The 20503-nt window shown below is 35.7% G+C and overlaps 1 long non-coding RNA gene across 1 annotated transcript; it reads left to right on the top strand.

Annotated features, from left to right (window-relative positions):
• The first annotated feature begins 15859 nt into the window (after positions 1 to 15859).
• Positions 15860 to 18852, top strand: LOC113713836 (uncharacterized). Its single transcript, XR_003453662.2, has 3 exons — positions 15860 to 16055; positions 17850 to 17925; positions 18660 to 18852. It is a non-coding gene; the product is annotated as an uncharacterized lncRNA (long non-coding RNA).
• The last annotated feature ends 1651 nt before the right edge of the window (positions 18853 to 20503 follow it).

The raw sequence follows: 20503 nt of genomic DNA, 5'->3' as shown, positions 1-20503 counted from the left end.
ATTATTGAAAGATTTTTATGCACATGTCATGCAAGTAACGTAAGAAAACATTGGACAGCAAAGCTTCAGCAACTAATGAGACTTACGGCAAGGCTTTGATGCATATTTTCATGCACAGGATTCCACCATTTCAGCAAAAACAGATTCATTCAATAGCCTTGGATTACTCCAATTAAACATGGCTGGATATCCCTTAACAAAACCAAAAAAACTGGAAACATTTCATGCGAAATAACATTCTGCAAACTTGCGGCTATGCAGTCTCATTCAATTCCCTACTTATTTGGTCGAATCTATATTCATGCAAATAACCCAAACACAAAATGCAAGGATTTGAAACAAAGGTAGGGAGAAATCAAACAGGCTTTTGAAATCAAAAACAGCAAAAGTAATCTAGACTACATGCTAATCTTTGAAGAACAAGAGTTTCTGCAGCTAAACAAACAGAATGAAGCTTGCGGCCCTCTTGCTCCCAAGCTTACCGCAATTTGCCAGATTTCAACTATGCAAGAAAACAGCCGTGAACCAATGAACTCAAATGGAAAACACAGGTCTACCAACTAATTCTATAGGACCCAACCCAACACCAATCTTACAATATAACCTACCATTTCAATCATTCAAACAAATCAAAACACAGAAGAAAAATCCTGCAAAAGCCGGAAAATTCTATGCAAAAAGGTTCGGCGATCTTGATTTTTTAGCAAAAACATTTGGCCAACTCCAGTATTTTTTTGTTCCCAACCATGCAAACTCAACACCACTCTTCTAATTTCCCTTTTCGAAACAATATTGACTAGCCCATTATGTGGCAAAACTCCTTTGATGAGCTGTTGTGTAGAGGAAAACAACAAAAACATAAGAAATGCAGCAGCTTTTTCTACTTGGGCCCAGACATGTTTGTGCAATGAGAACTCAAACAAACTTCACTAACCCAAAGTCATCATCCTCACCAAAACACTATCATCTACCTTTCCTCATAACTGGTTTCATTTCTGCAATTCTCATACTGCTTTGAAAAACTTTTTCTGGTTCCCTAAAACATTTCATTCAACCAGCCAACCATTTGCAAATTTGTCACCGTGAGAAAAAACCAAAGCAAACAAATCAAGTCTCAATTAAGGTTCATAGCAAAATCATCCAATATATCAATAATAACCATGACCTCAATTTGAAGGCAACAGCTTCTCGGGTAGACCAGTGAACATGACAAAACAGAAATTAAAACAATGAGGACGACAGACAAAGCGTAACTAAGGAGCCTGAATCTAATCGCACTTCATATCCGGTCTTCCCTTTTGCAACAAAGTGCAGCTTAAACTTAGCAAATCATGGCCATAATCATTTAATAACAAAAACCATACAACCGGGTCAAAGCTTGCACTTTTATTACTAAAACAGCAACATAGACTATGGGAACAAAACAAATAACGGAACTTTTGATTACAGAAAAGGATAAAAGAAAAGGTTACCTTGAGAAGTGATTAAGTTCCTCAGTTCAACATACACGCAGCCACAAAGTAATGATGATGGAAACCTTCTCGACTAAGAACGCAGCAGCGTGAGGATCAGCGGTTTAAGAAGTTCCTTTGCTCTTTGAAGATTATCACCTGACCAGCTTTATCCTCTTCAAACCTCCCTCTCGGTTTCGTTTCTTTGATGTATTTTCCTTTTGATGTTCACTAGCCCCCAACCCTTCCTTTCATTCTCTTGTTTTTTCTAGTTTTCTTCTCAGCCTTAGCCGTCAAACTCTCAGATGAAGCTCCTTGCCCAGTTTTCGTTTTTTCCTTCTTCTCTCAGCCGCTGTTTTCTTTTTCTCCCCCCTTCTTGCGGCTGTCCACTCTCTTAGCTTTTATATGGGCAACCCCAAAACCTAAACCCCAGCCCTTTCTGATATATTTGCAGCTAAGGAGCTGCCCGATGCTTCTTTGCAAGCTGCGGCAAAATGCAGCTTGAATGCCGCGAGCACGTTTTTTTTTTTTTTAAAGAATAAACTTAAACAAAATTAAAATAATAAGAATAAAAAAAAAACAAAAACACCTTAATTAACATTGGATGAAAAAGTAAATGAACTAGAAACCACAAAAAATGCATTTTTCACTTTTTCTCTTTTTTTACTTTTCTTTCTTTTTTTTTTCTTTTTTCTTCTTTTTCAAAATAACTTAACAAAAATAAACAAAATGCCAGAAGATTGAATTTAGAAGAAATAAAACATATTTTTGTGAACCATTTTCTTTTTCCTTTTTCCTTTTTTTTCACGATTCTCCTTTTTCATTTTTTTCCTTTTTTCCATTTTTTCATTTTTCATTTTTCTCTTTTTTTCTCTTTTTTTTTCTTTCCAAGAAATTCTATGCTAAAATTAAAAATAAAAATAAAACTATAAACTAAAAACTAACAACCGAGTAAAACTAACACGACTAATAAAAAAACTAAAAATAAATAGTAAATGAAATTACACCAAAAATTTGGTGTCTACAAAGGGGAAGGGGGAGAATGGACAAGAATGCTCGTCAAGCCCTATCTATTACAAGTCAAGAGGTGTACACATACCCCATTAAAAGAATAACTTATACCTCCCCCTTTTATGGTGCTAATAAAGTGGACAAAACTTAATGTGGGCTATAGTCACCAAAGCAAGGGATAACTTGGGCTAAATCCATCAAAACAAAGGATTAATGCACCAATTTAGTGGTAAAACATATATAAACCAATTTTGATTCCACCAAACATCGAATCCTTGTTCAAAAACAAAAATGACCAAATAATGCATAATGACCAAGGAAAAGTGGAACAACTCATCAAATTCCCAAATATAGCAACTAATAGGCGCTCAAAACAACCCTTAATCGATTATTCAAGTCCAAATGAAACATTTTAGGAACTTTAGAGGTCCAAGAGCAAGAAAAGGTCAAGTAACCAATTTACTTAGGGAAATTAAAGAAGATAGGCAAGCACAAGCTCATTTAGACACAAAGTTCACAAATTCATGCATTAAGTACCACCTAAACAAAACATGGTAATTAATGAAAGCAAACAAATAATCGAGTTGAAAAATTGAGGCTACCAAGGACTCAATTGCGAACATTAACCAAACACTCAAGCTCAATTAAACATTTTTAGGAACTTCAAGGGTCCAAGGGCAAAGAAAAGGTCAAGTAATGGCTCAAAATTGCAATTATTCTAAAACCTATTTGCAATAAATTAGAACCTAATTGGGTCTTTGTAGCATTGCTGCAAAATGACAGGGCCCAAATTGATTAGTTTTCCCAAATTTTGGGTCATAGTGGCATAAGGGGAAACTTGAGAGGTTAGGATGCAATTTCTGAAAATTGTTTTTGCATGCAAATTCATGCAAAGCATGCAGACACCACAAAATATTTCTGCAACCAAAAGAAAAAACTGATGCATTTGAATGAAAGGCTTTCTGCAAATCTAGCCACAGCTTTCTTTTCACTTAATTAGTTCAAGCAATCACCATTTCAATACTTCAAACAACTAGTGCAACACAATCACTAAACACTCATCTTATTTCCCATCAAGAAATCCTTCTTTTTAAACACCAAAGTCATGCAAATCAGATTTTAAAAAAAAACTTTTGCAACGGAAAGTGCAAGCCTGCTGCATTTTTTTTCTACCATTTTTGCTGCAATGCAATGGGTTTCTTGAATGCAATCCTAAAGCAACTAGCACCTCAGCCAACCAATCAAAGCCTCGACATTAAACTAAAGATCACCACAGAATTCAACAAGCCAACAACTAGATGAACTAATATAAATTCCAGCAACCTTTCATGCAAATGTTATAATGAAAGTTTCTGCAACTTGCTTCATTCAGCCGAAACAAGTTCAGCCCCATTCATTCAAGCATCAAATGCGAGGACCAACAAACTCTCGGACTTGAAGTACATAAAAAAAATGGTCTACATACATGCTAAACTCTGACCCAATTTTCCAGGAAGCAAACCCAAAACAAAACTGATGAAACTGATGGTTTTGTCACCAAATTCCCAAATACACGTATTGCTTTGTATCATGAAAAGAAAAACAGCAACGGAAATCTTACTTCATGGTAAACCAGAATCTCTCAAACCCAATCTTGAGAGATCAACAAGACTCCACAGGAATGCAAAAAGACAACTACGAGAGCACATGAACAAACGATAGAAGGAACATGGGCGCAATAAACATCAGTTCTTTCATCATGCGAAAAAATGCCACAAGGACACACAGAGATGAAACCTGTCCAAGCCTCTATGCTATGACTTCTACCCATGTTGTTAGCATTATTCAAGTGCAATTGTCTACCCCCCCAAAAATCAGACAAAGGAGCTGGACATAAAATCAGCAAAAGAAATTGAACTTAGGACATCGAAAGTTTCAGTCATTGTCATCAACATCACCTAAAATGCAATTGCCTATCCCCAGCAAACCCATGAAGCAAATGAATATGAATAATGCAGCAATGATATAAAGAAAGCATCTCCAACATTCTAAACCAAAAACCTAACTCCAAATCTGTTTAATGCCGAAAGATAAAAAACAATCAAAGTTGGAAACTTTTCATTGATCTACTTTCGGCTAAGACCCAACCACACAGGAGCTGACTTCTTACTCCAAACAAATGCCATCAAACCCAAGCAAAAGCCATCAATCAACGTTGAAGCAAAACAGAACCAGAAGACAGCAACGGAAAACAAGTAATAACTAAAGGAGACAGCTTTTAGCTATAAAAGATGAAAACAATACCTGGAGTGCGGCAACTCAGATGATCTTCCCGAGTATTGAACGCTGAAGATGGCTCCGTCACCTTCCCTTTTTGCAATCCCCTAGCCGAGAATCCTTCTTGCTTCGCTCTTTCGTTACCTCTTTTGCCAACTGCCGCCCAGATTTTTCAGTCCACCTCCCTCTCTCTCAAAGCTGCGTTTTTTATGCTCAAAGCCTAGCCGCCACCTCTAGTTTTCTTTTCTGGTTTCTCTCTGTCTGGCTTTCCTTCACTCAGCCCCTCTCGTTTGCTCTCTCCTTAATCCACAGCCACCCATGTTTCCTCCCCCTCAGGTTTCTAGCTTTTTTCCAGGCCTTAAAACCCTCAGCTCTCCTTTTGTTTCTTGTTCTCACCCAGCCTTCATCCAACCTCCTCCCTTTTCAGATTTTCAGCCGTCAATCTTTAATCCTCTCTCTCTAGCTTTCTCCGTAGCTTTTCTGATTTTCTACCGTTGCTCACTCAAAAACCTCCGTAGCCTTTTTTTTTCCTACAGCCGTCAACTGCCAATCCCTTGCGGCTGCCTTTTCTTTCCTTTTTATACCAGAATCTCCAACCCTAAAACCCCGGCCATCTCTCCTATATTTGCAGCTAAGGGGCTCACCGAGCCCTCCCTTGCAAGCTGCGAAAAAACGCAGCTTGCATGTCGCTTATCACTTTTTTTTTAAGAATAATATAAATAACAATAAAAACAATAATAATTCAAACAAACTTAAACTTAAATAAAATGTACAAAATTAGCAACCAAAAGATAAAAAAAAATAAAAACTAAGATTTTCCTCTTTTTCTTCTTTTTTTCCACTTTCATTCATTTTTCCTTCTTTTTTTTCTTTTTTTTCCAAGAAATTCTATGCTAAAAACTTAAAAATAAAAATAAAACTAGAAACTAAAAACTAAAAACTAAAAATCGAATAAAACTAACACGATAAATAAAAAACTAAAAATAAACAGTAAATGAAATTACACCAAAAATTTGGTGTCTACAGATGCTAACGGTGATAGAAAGAAAAAAAACACACTTTAGTGAGATAAACCCGATGCAAATGGTGATAGAAGCCACGTTAGTGGGTTGGACCCAATGCTAACAGATATAAAAGATACGTTAGTGGGTTGGACCCAATGCTAACAGATATAAAAGACACGTTAGTGGATTAGACCCGATGCTAACGGTGATAGAAAGAAAAAATGCACGATAGTGAGATAAACTCGATGCTAATGGTGATAGAAAGAAAAAACACACGTTAGTGAGATAAACTCGATACTAACGGTGATAGAAATCACGTTAGTGGGTTAGACCCGATGCTAACGGTGATAAAAGACACGTTAGTGGGTTGGATCCGATGCTAACCGTGAAAGAAGCCACGTTAATGGGTTAAACCCGATGCAAATGGAGATAGAAAAGTATAACACATGCAGGTGAAATATATTCGATGCTAACAGTGAAAGAAAAAATACGTTATTGCATGAAAAAGTTCTTGAATACTTACCTGAAAAATCTTTTCAAAAATTGCCCCAGTTTGAATCAATTTTTGTACAGCCAATTATTTGCTTTGCATTGTGGTATTGTTGCTCCTCCTTGAGGTCTCGATTCACACTTCCTTTTCTATTTAAACCCTGAATGTTTAATTGTTGGGCGACATTCCATGACTTTATTGCAAAAAATAATTTTCTCCAGTTTTGTTATGTGAAACAATCAAAATAATGCCACCATCATTCGATCCGTCTGGTTTTCGAGAAACGTGAAAACATGAGTATTTTGATGTTTTTCCCTCGATGCTGCAAAACTCGACCTTGCACTGCAAATTGCATCCTAGTTGCCTTAGCTTCCAATGTTAACTTAACATGAAAACTTATACATATGCACCTTTTGATAAATCGAGAAAATTGTCATTTGATAAAATACAATGAGACAAATGAAACTATGCAACACCCAAAGAATTTTTACACAAAAATATCAAAAACCAAAGTAATGCAAAAAATAACCATCGACTTGTATTTTAGAGAAATGAATCACAAATCCAACAATCTATGTTGATAACCAAAATATTTTGGCATCTAACAAAGTGTCCCGTTTGATCCTTTGGATATAGTCCGTCCGAAATTCAATGCCAGCAGAAAAACCATAATGTGAAAAGGAATCCCAATGAACTAAGTCACCTTTGCTTTCTTTGTGCAGCCCTACCTTAGAGTCATTTCGAGTTTTCACTAAGATTACCCTCCATCCTTTTGTTTTTTCCTTTTTCCTTTTTCTTTTCTCCTATTTTCCTTCTTGATTTTATTTTTCTTTCTCCTTGCGGGTTTTCTCATGATAAATAGTGTCAATCTCACACCTAATCAATTCAGAAATATATCTAAAAAATTTCTTGGCATCTGTATATGAACATCACTTGCCAGTTAATTAGAAAATTTCTTGACAGAGATATTGCAAAGAACAGAAGTCAGGACTTTCGACTTTTGTAATGGAGTTAGGTAAGGTGCTTAAAAAAAGTTAAAACTTGAAAGCGGATTTCAAAAGTGATTTAAATGATCTAAGATCGCATTGTTACTTCAACCCTATTTTAGGATTAAACCAAAACTTGCCTCAATTTATTCTCAACTGAGGTTCTCTTCTCTTTCATTTTCCTTTTTCTCGGCCTTCTGCCATTCCTTTGAAATTTTTAAAATTTGCCTCAATTTATACTTAACCGAGGTTCTTTTTTCTTTCATTTCCTTTCTTTCGGTCTTCTGCAATTCCTTTGAACTTTTCAAAATTTGTCCCACTGTGGGGTTTGCGATTCTCAAGGGTTGTCAAACGAAATGATCATTCTGAAAATTCAAAAAGGATAACTAGGGATAGAGTGTTTGATTGAAAAAGAAGAAGACGTGACATTTATTCCGTTCCTTACATTAACTCTGAAATGAAACTTTTATTAATGTGAACTTTTTTGCATATATCTGAATTAATTGACTGAGAAAAACTCCTCTTCATCCATATCTGTGAAACAAAATTGAATCGCTGGACAATACTTTTCCTCTTTCTTTTCTTTTCCTCTTTTTTTTTGACAACAAACTCTTTCCAATCTTACACCGACAACAATTGTGTGACAGCCCCATCTCCCCCTAAGGCGAACCAAAGGGTTCAGCGGACCGCCTGCCCAACTCTTGCCGGGACTCAGTTATTCACTATAGTTCTCAAATTAATTACAATATAAATCTCAAATATACATCAAATGTTCCACAAATTTACATATCATAAGTGAAGCGAATTCTTCTCAATTTCATGACAAACTAATCTCAAGAGATAAAAACAATACTAATTTCCCGAATAAGACAAAGATCCTCAGTTCTCACATAATTACAAGTACAATCGCAGTCTCAAATATTACACAAGATAAAACAAAAACTCCAACTGTATAGGAGATAATCCAACCATTCACACGAAAAACTTTAGTGCAAACTTCCTTTGCCTCGAGTCCTGTGGAGGGAAAATAAAAATATTTTTGGGGTGAACTAAAAGCTCAGCGAGTAACCAGTAAAATCAGTAATCAAATAAGTTTCACAATAGTTCATTTCAATGGTGTCATGAATCAGTAATCCAATGTACGTTTATTACTCTTGTGAGCCAGTGAAATCATTGTACTTAAACATTCAACGCTCAAATAGATCCAGTAACAGTGAAACAGCGATCGAGAGCCATTTGCTCCAGGTAAATAGTGGTGGAGACGTTGGCTCTAAGCACACGAATTTCAAGTACTCATTTGAGCCAAAATATATCATGAACTCACATTCAAGCACACATGATATGCAATCGAGTAAATAATGCAAGAAACAATTCATAAATAGTTTTGAAAATAGTTTGGGATCAGTCACCAACCACGGCTCATAATCTTCATTCATTATAGACAGTTTCCTCGATCCAGTCCAAGCACTTCATTCTACCAAGAATTAACCCAAACTCATAGTGACCAAATACTCTCAAAGATCGGACAGCATTTCCCCTTCATTTCTTTATTTTTTCAACCTACAAACAATCACCAAATCCACAATCATCAACCACAATTACACATATACATCATAGGCCATTAAACACTCTTAATAAGGGTCATAATACCCCCTTCAATCTTAACCAATTAAGAACTCAATAATCAATCATAAGAAAACCCCAAATTAAACTCTAAAATCGGAATTTCCGCACAAACCGGAAATTTTTCGCAAACAATCATATCCAACGTATACAAGCTCCATTTTACACCACAACAAACTATAATTCCATGACCAACGAACCATAATAATATAAAATCAGAAAATTCCCCAATAAATCAGAAATTGGTCCAACTTTACTTAAAATCATGAAATCATCCACAAAGTAGCATATCTAACCTCTACAAACACCAATTAACCATTATTAAAGCAAAAGAGAACTTTCTTATCCAACTTACCTCAAAACTCAAGAAAGCTAACAACTTAGAACTTTCCTTTCAAAAATCATTCCACCAAAAATTTTAACCCTCCTAAGTACACACTTGTATGGAGTATTTTCCAAAATCATCGGTGAAATCTCAAGATGTAAGCAAGAAATGGAAGAATGAAGTTGGAGTTTCCTTTCTCTCTTTTCTCCTTTATGAAGCCCGGCTAAGCTAAGGAAAGAAGTGAAGATATTTTCAGCCAAAAAGCAAGATAAGAATGAAGAAAACAGCCAGTCAAACCTGACTGCCGCCTGCGCCACGTCACAATCCGGCCGGATTCCAGGCCGGATTCAAGGTAGTGAAGATTCTATTTTTTTTTTCAAACAAACCAACCAATCCGGCCAGAAACTGGCCGGATATGCGGCCAGATTCTGCAAAAAGTCTGGTCACCAGAAAATTTTTCCCTTTTCTTTCTTTCGAGCGTCACAAATTGCCTCAACATTTTGTCTTTTTTTGAGTAGTCACGCTGTCTCTATTTCAAGTAGTCACAATTTGACCCTTTTATTATAAGCACAAGTTGCTCCTTTTGATTGCATTTGGTTGCTTCTCATCAAATAAAAATTATTATTTTTGACACTACTTTCCATCAGCCTCCTTTTTCTGCTTTTTATTCGAGTGACCACTAATTTTATTTCCTTCATCTTGATCCCCATTCATTATGAGTTCCTTATTCGAATCTCTTTGAAGTATGTTTGGATACCTGCTTGCTATTCCTACATGCATGCGGTATCGAGATTATAGCTATCAAATTCCGAAATGGTAATATCCAAAGGGTCAGGGAATTTTATTTTGGACCATCTGAAAAAAATGTGTAAGTCACAGTACATAAAAAACTGTACATTTTATTGCATTTCAAGAAAAAAAAATAAACTTAATATCATGTTACTTGCTAAATGAAACGTGTTTTCAACAGCCACTTGATTCAAAACTATTTACAAAACATAGGTAAACAAAAGACACATGCATGAATAATTTTTATGGATTTTAACCAAAAATAATTCCCCAATTTTATCGAAATTCCCTTCAGAAGGGGAGAAAATCAATGGTCCAACAGGTAAATAATTTTTTGAGGAACTTGAGTGTGAGAAGGATTGATATGGATATTGGATGTATAGTATGTGGTAGGCCATGAGTGGAATATGTGAAAGGTTCCTCAGGTGGATTTACGAAATATAGAGCAAAAGAGGTTTGAGTATAGGGTAGGGGAAGCTGTTGCGGTTCTGGTTGACCAGCAGGTAAGGAATCATGTTGTACACCACAAGGTCGGCTAATGGTGTTGTTGCAGATCCATCGGATGATTCAGGATGCGTACTCATGTTTACACTATTTCTCAAAACTTGGCTATGCGATCGTGTAATGATAGGGCTTCTTTGGGTAGCTATGTTTGAACATTTAGGAAAAATCCTATTTAAATTTTCTTCTTGATTAACTATTGACAAAAAAGAAAGAAAAAGAAAAAGACACGAGTTAGTAAAAATCAAAGTAATTCGGATGCATCTCCTATTGGGGAGCCCTTTTATGTCAAGGGTTAGTCTAGAATGAGAATGCAATCCTATAGGGTAGGCAATATACAATACCTGATGAATCCGATCGATTTATTGATATTCGAATGAAAAGCAAATTGAAAAGTTTGGTCAATTGGAATGACAAGAGACATTTGTCCTAACAAAATGAGGATAAAGTCCGAATGGATTGATTACTTTGATTAACATGTAAAGTGATGTGTGAAAAGTGCCTACTCTTGAAAGGATTGTAATGTTTCGACTAGTTTATTCAGTGAACCTTAAGTTAAAACCCTAAAAGAAAATACACTGGTCAAATGGATCGGATGAAATTGATTATTTATTCAAAAACTGACTGGATTACTCTAAAATGAGTAAATTGGTCAAATGGATTGAATGAAATTGATAATTTATTCAAAATTGACTAGATTATACTAAAAAATGAATTGATCAAATAGATTGTATAAAGCGGAGGGTTTATCCCAAAAAAAAATCGACTCAATCATCCTAGATGCAAATAAACTCGTAAAAATGCGATAGATGGAATTGATGGTTTATTTAAAAATTGACTAGATTCCCCCAAAAATGACTAAATTGTTTTAAAAGTGAATGAATTGATCAAATAGATGAAATGGAGTTAATGATTTATTCAAAAATAACTAAATTGTCCTAAAAATGAATGAATTGATAAAATAGGTTGGATGAAATTGATGAATATATTGGTCAAATGGATTGAATGAAATTGATAATTTATTCAAAAATCAATTGAATTGTCTACCCATTGGTAATTTTAAAAAATTCATTGCGATGCATTAATCTATGAACCTTCTAAAATCAAGATTTGGCCTTAACATATTTATCATCTCAATAATGAGGAATATGAGAAATTATTTGTGAATTTCTTCAAGTTAATGTCCTTTAAGCAAGGGATTTTTACCCATTATGATAAAATGGTCAAAAAATGATTGTTAGATGCTCATACTCTAATGTGCAAAAGTTACTCTATTATCTTGGGAGATAGGATCCTACCTTACCTCGTGCACTATCGCTTTAGATGATACAAAAAATATTAATGTGCAAATCTCATTGGATTACACATCCATGACACAAGGTGGTTTATTCCTAATATGGGATTCTCTAAATGGCATTGCCTCTAAGGTTTATACATGATGCCAATTAATCAAAGTAATTAAATATGCAATTTGAAATGAAACATGGCCTAAAGGGACCCTTTATATGCCAGGGTAGGCCTAAAATGATGTGTGATGACCCCACCTCCCCTTAGGGCGTACCCCAAGATTTAGCAGATCGCCTGCCCAACTTTTGTCTGAACTCACTCACTTATTGAAAGAAAACAACTTACAACCATAGAAAGGAAATAAAATAACAATTTTCAAGATTAAAATATACATTAATACTTAAATCCAACTCCCAGGCTCATACATGTCCAAATGTATCAAAATATTCCAAAATTCAAATACATCCAACTCTAGTCAAGCACTAGCGTGAGCAAAATCGTAAAATTTTAAAAACTAGACTATGCTAGTTTGTACCAGTCTCATGCCCTCGCTCGTACCCCTATAAGGAAAACAAATTTAATGGAATAGGGTGAGCTAAAGTTCAGTGAGATTCCAAATAGCAAATTGACCATTATTTAAAAGTGTAAGTATCAAAGTAGCAAAGTAGCGAGCATAACAAGTCCATAAAAATGAGTAATAACACTTCAAGTAGCAAATCTGAAAATGAGAGAGTATAAAATTCTTTTTCTAAAAGAAACAATAACACTACGAATAACAATCAATGTATAAAGATACAGATGGCTCTTAGGAACCAAATTCCTCTTGCTTCACCAGAGTTTGATCAAGTATTAGTTGACGCTCCATCAACTTTTAAGTAAAGTAACCAATCCAGTAGAGCCCTGCTTGACGCCAACCCGTCCACCATTCAACCCCTTTACCGGACCCAAACGTTCAGATAAACACGTGTGGTAATACTCGAGTATGCCAATTAGTTGAGGAGGTATCACTCCACTAGACAAAACAAGAGACCCAGGGTTTGTTATCTAATCGACCAGGCCCTTGCCCGCTCGACTCGATTAACTAGTTTCAGGGTTTCTGAAATTTCAGAGTGCACACGCATATACACGTATGTCAAGTCATGTGCACTCAAGGCACAACAACAAGTCATGTTTAGGACATGTGCAATAAAGTACGCCCTTGTCCGTTCAAACAAGTCAAATATTGTCGAAACACATTGGTCAAACATGTAAACGCAAGTATCAAGTAAAAACATGCATTTGGAAGCACTCATCAAAGGACTAGTACTTTTCAAGATCATGTCCAGGTGCAACTCCTTGGATGGAATCCAAATTTGCGATAAAAAAATTATGCAAGAGTTTAAAATCAACTAGGGTTCGAAACACAGGAGTTTTGCTTCAAGAAACTCAAGTACATGAAACTCGTTTAAGTAGTATTCAAGTTACTTATCAAACCCTAGAAAATTCATGCTCGCTTGTTTAGTTTTGATCAAGAAGTGATTTAGACTTTGGAAGTCGCACTTGGTGTCAAAGACCGGGAAAATTGTATTTTGAAACGGTCGCTACTTTCACTTTTCAAGGGCACGAATTCCGATGAAATTTCAGCTTATATACTTCTTTCAGAGAAAACTCGAATATCCTAGACAAACCAAGTCTAATTCGACCTCAAGTCTTCATTCAAGTAGCGAGTACATACGCCTAACCCTTGAGTGAAAATTTGGGCGGCATGCCCTTTGTATTTTACTATTTTCCAGCCATATATGGCTTCATTATTTTCCTCAATTCAACCCAAATTCATCACATAAGCAAGCATAATAAAATACCTCTTCAACTAGGCTCAATATCATCCAAATATAAATCAATTCTAGCAATGCAACTATCAAAATCAAAGCTGGAAACCAATTTTAAAGACGAATGACTAAGTAACAAGTTTGACATCTTCCGGCATTTTGGTCACAGCTGAAGCTACACTTATCAGATTGGGATAAATTTTATGGCGTTTCAAAGCTAAGATAGAGACCTACATTTCCTATGAAGACATTGACACCCAGTTCATGCATTTTCAGGGTCAAAATGTGAAATTTCTAAGAAAGCAAAAGCTGCCCGCAAAATAGGGCATTTGCCAGTTAGGGGTATTGTAGTCATTTTACACACTACAATCCTCTGATTGAGCTGAAATTTCACAGACATATAGTTAACTCTATTCCCTACAACTTTCATGTTTTGACCTAGATCTGATTTGGCCTCTAACATGGACGAATATGCAGGTTAGAAACAGGGCAGATTTATCATTAATGCTGGAAATTTGATGATTCAATGCTTAAAATAACATTCATGTCTTGAATCACTACCCCAAGTCCCTATCCAAGTTTACCAACATCATATACTAGATAAACAACAATAATCATAACTGAAACTTTCAAACCCTAGCTAAACATTCCACCATATCATTCAAAACTAACTAATTAACCATCATAAGCCAAGAACACAAGCTTCTATCCAAATTTTAACAAGATTAAGGAAGAGAAAAAGAATTGCAATCATGATACCTTCCAATAATTGCTTGTAAGTGAAAACCACACCCCTGTCTTCCAAAACTTTTGCCACACAAAGCTTCCTAAACACCAAGATGAAGGTTTAATCGGTTTAGATTTTGAGATTCAACTCAAATAAGGCTAAATCAAGATGTAGTTGGAGGTTTCTTCCCTCTTGTTTTCCTCTTCCAAAATTTCGGCCAAGCCAAGCTAGAAATAAAGAAAATTTAGCCAACAAGAGAGATAAGAAGAAAGAAATGGTCTTGGCCAACAACTCTTGGATCTTTGACACTTGTCAAAGCCAAGTTTTCTCTCTTTTTTTTCTTTTCTTTCCTTTTCCTTAGTCAATAATGGTGGCTGATTTAAGGGTTAATTTAGGGTTAATTAGCTAAAATAAAAACAAGGATATTAAGGCAATAAAATACTGTTCAAGTGGTTTACTCACTTGGTAGCAAACGGTGCGCGACGGTTCAAGCTTATTTTTCTTAACTCGCGCGTACTAGGGTTTTAACCTATGATTCACTAACTTATTATTATCAATTCTAATCACACACTTTTTCTTATCTAAAACTCACTTTTAACCATCAAATTTAGTACACACATCTCACCAAGTGATCACACGACCAAAATACGTGAAAATCCTAATTTACCCGTGTGAGGACCCAAAAATTTTCTTATTTATCGGATATTACAAGTTTACTTAAATATTTATTTACTCATTTTCTCCGAATTATTCATTTTGACCATTTAAAAATCCATTTATATGGAACAACGCCTCTTTTATATTTTAAAACGTTTTGTTGCAAAAATTCACTTTTCAAAAATTCGTTTAGTTCGGAATAACAAGTACACGTTTTCGAGGCTATACTTGAATCAGGAGTGTATTAATATTGGAGAATTAAAAATAATGAATAGTAGATTAAGAAAGGTTAATCGAGAAATTAATACTAGACTCCTGTGAGGACTCGCAAAATTTATTATTTTAAATTCCTATTTCGAGCTCATTTGAATATTTAATTGCCCATTTATTCCGAATATTATTTTCTAACCTCTTTAGACCTAATTACATGGGTCTATAGTTTCGTTATACTTTTAAAGTGACTTGTGTCAAAATTTAAGTTTTGGAAGCTCGTTAAGTGAAAATAGTGATTACGCGATTGGGGATTTTAGCTGATTTGGAAATACAATAAGTTTGGAAAATTGGAGACTTGCACATTAGTCTCAAAATAGGTATTTTTATATTTAAGTGTTCAAAGGTTAGTTAGTTATATTACCGTTATAGGAATTTCTTAGAAATTTCATTATCTCGCGCTTAAATTGGAAATACGCGTTTTTACGTACGCGAGTAATTGAGGAACCTTAGACCATTATTTTGGGACTATTAAGAGTGAATAATAATAATATGAATGCAAGTGCATTAGAAGTTTAGTGCACTAGTGCAATAAACTCGCGAGGATTCGAGCCGAAACGCACGCGGATGTGCACTAAGTTAGTGGACAGCTTAAGTGCAATTGAGCCACACGTATAAGCTTACCATTAGAAGCTCATATCATCTGCATTTCATTCCTCTCCTTTGCACAAACAGCCGAGCAGCCAAGGGAGAGCTAAACCAGAAAATTCCTCCACCCTCTCTCCTCAATTTCTTGCTCAATTTCCTCCAAATTTCACATGCAACCCTCAAATCATTTGGTGATCAAGATAAGCTACGAATAGAGCTAACTCACACGGTTTTTCTCCAGCTCAAAGTGACCGAAATTCTCTGCCTTGGCTCTCTAAGAAAGTAAGTAATGATCCACTACTTAATTCTTGGTTTATGGAAGCTAAATTGCACTCATGAGCTCTTGAATTCTCATGGGCAGCTTTAAATTGTTGAGAAATTGGTGAGTGGGCTCTATGAAATCCCACAATGACTTGGATGATCTGATTAGCTAGGATTGGATGCTGATTGTGTTGATTAAGTGCTAATTTAGTAGAGTTAAGTGGCAAAAATGAAAAGGAAGTCAAATGAGGAGCTACATGTGATGTTGCTGATTCTGCCCTGCTAATTTCATGCATTTTAGTGTATTTTATTGAAGTCCAATTGACTTGATTCTCATGAAAATATGAAATATAGGTTGTGTTTAAGGTTTCCTCAAAATTTTATGTGATTTGGGTGAGTGCATGTTGAGTTTTAGAATCTGCCAAAAACTGGGAAATGATTCCCGTCACTAATAGACAGCCAGTTTGTTTCGGCTATAATTCATCGGTCCGATGTCAGAATCGAGTGCCGTTTGCGGCAGTGGAAATTAGACATTCCCAGCTTTCATTTGGTATAAAATTCAACCTCTAATTCCACCCGAGGACCCCGTACCAACCATTTAAAGATGACTGTCCTGTTTCTCTGTTTTCCTAGAATGAAGTTCAGAAGCTACAACTTGAGGCTCGAATTTGAGCTAGTTGTGTGCTGAATTTCCAAATGATTTCTTATGTGAAATTATAGATTTATGAATTTATTTTCCAACGCCACCAACCATACTCAATTCCGAGTTGAATTGAGTGATTTGTGATCAAAATATGAAACTTGCTCTGTCTTTGAAAACCCTTAATCTTGGACAGAATTAATGTTAGACTTGGTATGGACTTGTCAATTGCGTTTTTGGAGTTAAAACATCTACCAAATGTACCATGAATGTTCCTTAGGCTTTTCCTATACAAATGAACCATGTTTGAAGGATTTTCCTTGGCCAAATGGTTGGAATGGAAAACAAAAAAAAAGCTCAAGACAGTTTTGCCTTAGGATTTTTTTGAAACTTTGGTTGTTTGGTTGACTACCATTCCGAAGTTATTTCTCCATGAAATTTGGTAGATGGACAACCCTTATATGGTAGTATTATACTGCTAATTATGGTGTTATGCCGAGGCCGTTTCATGGCTCAAATAAATTACCAAATTTCATGACTTGAGTTTGAAAAACCCATGTTTCACAAGGAAATTTTGGTAACTTTGAGTTGCCATATCTTAGTACTTAAAGCTCCGCTTCCCATTCCGCTTGTTTTGTTGTAAACTTGGATTGTGACTCTAAAAGAGTTCCAAATTTCAAGAGCTAGTTCCAATCAAGTGAATTTTACCAAATTTTCAAAGTTGGCCAAAAACCAACCTAAATTACCTTAGAAACCAAAACAGAAACTTTGAGATTATTTTTGAATGTTGTTCATTTGGAATTTTAGAAATGTGTATTCTAGAAACTTTTAGTACCTTGGAAGAGGTTTCCAACGGTACCAAGTTTTCCAATTTTTGACTTGTAAAACGTGAGATACGATTTTTCTAATGTATCATATCAAAACTGAAAATTTCCAAATTCCAAGGAAATGGAGTTTTTAAAAGTACTCCTTATTCCTTTGATATTACCTGAACGTTTTATACTTGATTTTAAAGATGAAAACTTGATTTCTCTTGCGCTTTAAAACTCCACATTTGAGCCTTAATTTGTGAGTAATTTAGGCTCATTTTTAGTAAAATTTTCTAGAATTGCAGAAGGGTGCAAACTTCCTTGATAAATGGGGCTTCTAAGTGATTTTCACTATTAATTGCTCAGGCTCGCACGAGGACCTTCAAGAGGATCCTACGGTAGACGCTTGAACTCCAAGTAACATTTCTCCTTGATTGACTGGGTGAGTGTCAAGTGCATGTTTACTTGCACTTCGCTTGAGATTTGTTGCCTACATGAGCTCTACTTGAACCTGTTGTTACTTGAACTGTACTTGTTGGGGAAAGTGTGTACTTTACCGCACTTTATCTCCTTTACTTGGATCAATACATGACTTGCTACATGAATTACATGAAATTACTGGATTTTACATGTACATGGCCTAAAGTTGGATGCAGAGAAAAACTCATCGACTAAAACTTGGTTTGTTTCTGAAAACCTGACTTGTGGGGACGCCCAAAACCCAATGGTTATACCTCATAATCTCACAGCCAATCGTGAGGTCTTGGTCGGGAGAACTTGGTAAATCTTGGGACCTGAAGCTTGATCTTTTGAGATCTTGCTTGGCATACTAGTATAGTATCGCCTTTACATGCCTGTTGGTTACGGATCCGAGGGGGTGAAATGATGGATGGAGGGAAGTAAGTGGAGAACTACGGATTGGAAATACCAACCCGGTTGACGGAGAGTCATCGCGGGAAGGTATACGAATGATCCTGGCAATGCAAGTGGAACTTAGCTCCTGAGAGCTACCATATCCTTGAATTGTTTCTGTTTACATTCCATTTGAATTGGCAATTACTTGTACTTTATTATTTGACCTGTTAATTGGGCTTGTTATTTGAACTATGTGATTGCATGTGTGTCCTTGGCCTCACAAGCGTTTTGCTCACCCTGTAGATTTGTTTTCCTTAACAGGATTGAACTCGGAGATGTATTGGAGAAACCCTCCTAATATACTCTTGTCTTAGAGTTTCCATTATATTTTGGCTATACCCTTGGTTTTGGGTTGTACTTTTGGAATTGAAATGTAATATTTGGGCACAATGTATATTTGGGATTTAAGTTGTATTTTGAACACCCGATGTACGGGTTGGATAATGGATGACTATTGTTAACCTTGAACGCTTCTGCATTTACTATATTTGAGTTATTTACTTGTGTTGTGTAGACTGGTAATAAGTTTGAATGGAATTGCTTGAGTCCTGGCGAGAGCTGGGCAGGCGTCCCGTAGATACCCCTTGGTTCGCCTTAGGGAGAAGTGGGGCGTCACAACCCGAACTATAAAACTAAAGGTAAAATTCTTGATTCTTTTATATATTACAACTAATGAGGAAGTAAAGTAGCAGTAAAAGAATTATAAAATAGTTTATTCAAAATAAGATGGAATTATAAGAAAATATGAGCAAATTTTCAAATCGCCACACTTTCTTCTTCTTACACAAAAATCCGGGATGTCATATGATGTGCACTTATTAACCTACAAATGCAATATATTGGAATTTTAAACATACAATAACCTATCTAAGAGAGTAGGTTCTAAAAGAGTATCATGCCAGAACTCTTATTTCCTAGTGTTTGTGAATGCAAAAGACGAGAAAACAAGGAAACGTTAGTTCAACAGATAACACATAACACGTTGAGTAATTAGATGATACAAAAAGCGAAAAGAAAATTAAGTAATGAGGGGTGGAATCCCTCCCTTCGTGCCTAGTGTTTCTAGTTGGATACGGTCGACTCTACCCTAGGTGATTACTAATATGGATACATGAGATTTGGCTCACTAATGCATCTAAACTTGATAAGGTTTCAAACTCCCAAACCTTCAGACCAAAGGCGAAGGGTCATTAATTCCAATGCCTAAGAGTCGGTGGTTCGAGTGATCCTTCGGACATTGCTATGCGCACGTTGTGCCACGGTCACATGTCCAAGTGGATCGATCTAATCCTAATAAGGGAAGAGTGGTATGACAACCACTAAAAGTTAAAAAAAAATGAGGGGTTATAAAGTAAAACGTATGCACGTATGAAGTGTTCCTTTTGAAGGAAGGGATCAAATACCATCAAATGAGGGTAAAGGTTCTAGGGTGGCTATTCCCCTCCCCAATATGCAAGCGTGATACATAAACACAAGTGAATGAAAGAAAATAAACACATTATTTATCACATACATGAATATCTAGATGATTTATACGTGTGAAATGCAAACCCTAAAAAGGAAAAAATGCAACCTAAAACCTCAAAATGTGATATATAAGAAGGTTAGATAAAGAAAAGAATTGATTAAATCGAATGCCGGACTCTCTAAATCCCCAGTGGAGTCACCAAACTGTCGCGTCCCATTTTTAAAAAGAAAAACAAATTAAATTTACGAGTTTAGAAAAATGAATTTTGGATTTATTTTTGGTGAAAAATGAGTTTTTGAATAAATAAAATGGGCCTAAATGGGGTTTAAAAGTGCGACGGTTTTGGTCCAGAATCTACTCCTCAATCTTCATCCAAATTTAGCTACAAATACAAGAAGGATAAACTACTCTATCTATACTATACTAATGAACTAAGAAAAACTAGTGGAAACTACATTTTTGGTGAGTTTCTCTAGCCTTGTAAAGTTATCAAAATGGCCTTCAAAGGTTGCTATTTATGGAGGATTCAAGAGCCAAATGAGTTGTTTTTAGTTGTCATTTTTTACTCTTGAAACTCTCATGAGTTGTATTTCCAACTTTCCAACCTTTTCTTGATCAGATATAGCCGGAATTGATA

This window comes from Coffea arabica, chromosome 10c (assembly GCF_036785885.1).
Source record: "Coffea arabica cultivar ET-39 chromosome 10c, Coffea Arabica ET-39 HiFi, whole genome shotgun sequence".
Classification (NCBI taxonomy): domain Eukaryota; kingdom Viridiplantae; phylum Streptophyta; class Magnoliopsida; order Gentianales; family Rubiaceae; genus Coffea; species Coffea arabica.
The sequence above is the reverse complement of the archived record's forward strand: the minus strand, read 5'-3'. Positions and strand labels throughout refer to the sequence as shown.